This window comes from Monodelphis domestica, chromosome 4 (assembly GCF_027887165.1).
Source record: "Monodelphis domestica isolate mMonDom1 chromosome 4, mMonDom1.pri, whole genome shotgun sequence".
In the NCBI taxonomy this organism is placed as follows: domain Eukaryota; kingdom Metazoa; phylum Chordata; class Mammalia; order Didelphimorphia; family Didelphidae; genus Monodelphis; species Monodelphis domestica.
Window position 1 is genome coordinate 156,555,469 of NC_077230.1, and position 3,326 is coordinate 156,558,794.

Sequence of the window (3,326 nt, forward strand, 5' to 3'; positions counted from 1 at the left end):
TAGCTGATTCTTGGTTGAAGACCTAGCTCTCTTGCCTTTCTGAAAATCATGTTCCATGCCTTACGGTCATTCAGAGTGGAAATTGCAAGGTCTTGTGTGACCCTGATTGGCATTCCTTTATATCTAAATTGTCTTTTTCTGGCTTCTTGTAAGGTTTTTTCTTTTGCTTGAAAGCTTTGGTATTTGGCAATTACATTCCTGGGAGTTTTCTTTTGGGGATTTAGTGTAGAGGGTGTTCTGTGAGCTCTTTCAATGCTTGTATTGCCTCCTTGTTCTAGAATCTCTGGGCAGTTTTCTTTGATGATATCCTGTATTATAATGTCGAGATTACTATTTATTTGCAGCTTTTCTGGTAGGCCAATTATTCTCAGATTGTCTCTCCCTCCCCCATTTTCCAAGTCTATCACCTTGTCAGTGAGATATTTTATGTTCTCTCCTAATTTCTTGGTCTTTTGGCTTTGCTTTATTAATTCTTGCTCTTTTGCAAGATCATTTTCTTCCAGTTGCCTGATTCTGATCTTTAAAGCCTGGTTTTCCTTTTCAGTTTCTCAAGCTGTTTCTGTAGTTGCGTTTTCTCGTGCTTCATATTGTTGAGTTACATTTGCATTATTTCCCACTTTTCCTGCCAGAAGGCTTCCATCTTTTTGATCATTTCTGATTTAAATTCTTCAAGAGTTTGTGGAGAGTTTCCATTTCCTTTGGAGGGTTTTGGAACATTTGCTTGTGTTTCCTTTTCTATCTCCTCTGTATTTTGTATTTTTGCTCCATAAAATGTGTCCAATGCCACCCCCTTCTTCTTGATTTTCTTGGTGTTTGGAGGTTTTTTGTACTTCTCTACTGTTTGCCATCTCTATCTGAGTGAGGAGGACTGGCTCTTCATGTATCTGTCTAATAGTCCGAGGCTTTAGCCGCAGCCAAATTGTCCATTGTTCTCTGAAGCTGCTCTGTCTTCCTGGGGAAGCCCAGGGTCTGCCCTCCCCTGCCTGCTGGCGTTTCAGGTGTTACTCCTCTCAGTTCCCTCTAGTTGCTTCTCCACTGCCTTACTTCCACACTCTGAGCCTGGCACAGCAGTGTCTGCAAGGTACCTCAGTGCCTTTGCTGGCCCTGAGGTTTCTGTTCTTTCAGAAGACCCTGCACTCTAAGGGGGGAGGGGTCCTGGCCTCCCTGAATTCTGAGGGCTGGTGATGGGATTAAGTTCAGCTGGTTTGAGCTGGATGAGCTCCAAAGCAAAAAAAAAAAAACCTCCTCTGTAGTCTGTGTTGGATGCCCTGAGACTGGCCCAGGTTACTTTCAAGGTAAGCCCTTTGCCCTTTGGAGTAACCCCTTTCCTGGCCCTGATGTTTCTGTCCTTTCAGAAACTCTGAGGGCTCCTGATGGGATTAGGTTCAGCTGGTGCCCTGAAGCTGGAACCTCCCATGAGACTCAGATGGAAAGACCCAGCCAGGGGGCTACAGGCTTCCCCAGACTCTCTTTATTTCCCTGCCATCTATGTTGGGTGTCCCCAAGACTAGCTCATGTTGCTTTCAAGATGCACCCTTCAGAATAGACAGCCCTGAGGCCCTTTTGCCAGCCCTGAGGTTCCCACTGCTGCCGTGCTCTGGGTTGGGGGATATGGGTCCTGGGACCTTCCTTCTACCTTCCCCTTTGATCCAAGTGATCTAGGATTCTGGCTTTTGGGGGAGGGGGCTTACCTTTTGATCCTAGTCCAGAAGGAGGGTTCCCTGGGTCTGTCCTGTGGTTCAGTTTTAATTTCGGTGCTCTAGGAGCATTCAGTTTGTGATTAGTAAGGAAGGGATTTCAGAGGTCTGAACTTTTGCTGCCTTTAAGCAACCGTCTTGACTGGAAGTCCTCTTCCACATATTTTTGACAGAAAAATAAGCTATTCTTCCTAATTTTGTGTTTTCTTTCTTTATGTCATTTGTAATTTTTGAAAGTTAACTAATATAGTGTGAATTAGCAATACTAATCCATGGCGGCAAAGTTAATTTTATAGGCATCATTGAATCCCTGAGAAAGAAAATTTGTGATTAGATATCATACTTTATTAAAAATATTAGAATGATTGGTGTGCTGGTAAAATAAAACATATTAGGTTAATATGAAGTATAAAGAAATTTAAGAATGAAAATAGGGCAGAGATATGTTAAAGTACTGGGTGAGGATCAATGGAAGTAGAAGCACAAATAACATTGTCATTAGATTACTACCAAGATTACCTGGACAGATGGCAACAAAGAATTCAGAAATTAACTCACATCAGGCAAAAAGGCATGATTTGATATGATTATAATATGGGGTTTTTGTTACCCTGGAATTTTTTCAGATTAAAACAACTAATAATATCTTGACTTCTTTGATCATAACTTTACACTTTAAAAATTGAAGAAATCATTTTAGGACAACTTTGAATCTTCACTTGATTCTTACAAACAAAGAGGAACTAGTAACTAGGATAGAAATGATGGGAACTTGAGGGGGTAGTAACAACTTGATCTTAGAATTACTGGGTCAAAAAGAAGAAAGTCTGGCCATAGTCTTGCATGCACGATAATTTTGCATGTGATTTCAAATGGGGAAGAGGAAGGATAGAGTTATTTCAAGGAAAGTCAGTTCAGGAAGAATGAAAAAGATCTGGAGTGTGAAATTCTCAATAGAAACAATTTTGATGAAGAGAAATGAATTGGCCCCCAAAAAAGTAAGAGGAAATACAAAAGATGGCACAGGAGCATGGCACCATATTACTGTAGGTCACACCCTCTTGCTGGCAGTGTAATGTGTGAATGGGACATCCTCAATGGCTTATTTTTGTTTCTGTGGACTGGCTCAGGTACTCAACTTTCACTTACATTGTCAGGTTGGAGGACTGGCCGTGGCAATGATCACATCAGATTCCAGAAGTAATCTTTGTGGAGGGGAAACTTCCATTTAGTTATCATTGTGGCTTCTGGGTCCTAGACAATGTGCTTCCCAATAATGCAAATTTGTTACAGTGATACCATTAACCCTTAAAGATAAAGATAAAATATTTATTAAGTGAAAAGGCAAGAATAACCATATTTATTCTATAGAAGGCAAATGCAGGGATAATTAGAACATAACAATCTATTTAAAAATAATGGTTATATCCTTCTACCAATATAGTGTGTCTGTGAGGAAGAGGGAAAAGAATTTTGGTCCACACTTACACAAACCTAGCCATGAGGTACACAAGAATGAGAACTATGCCCTTGGCAACAACATATGACTCTGGATTAAAGGCTGTAATGTCCTTGGTTATTTTTTTAAAGCCTTACCTTCCATCTTGGAGTCAATACTGTGCATTGGCT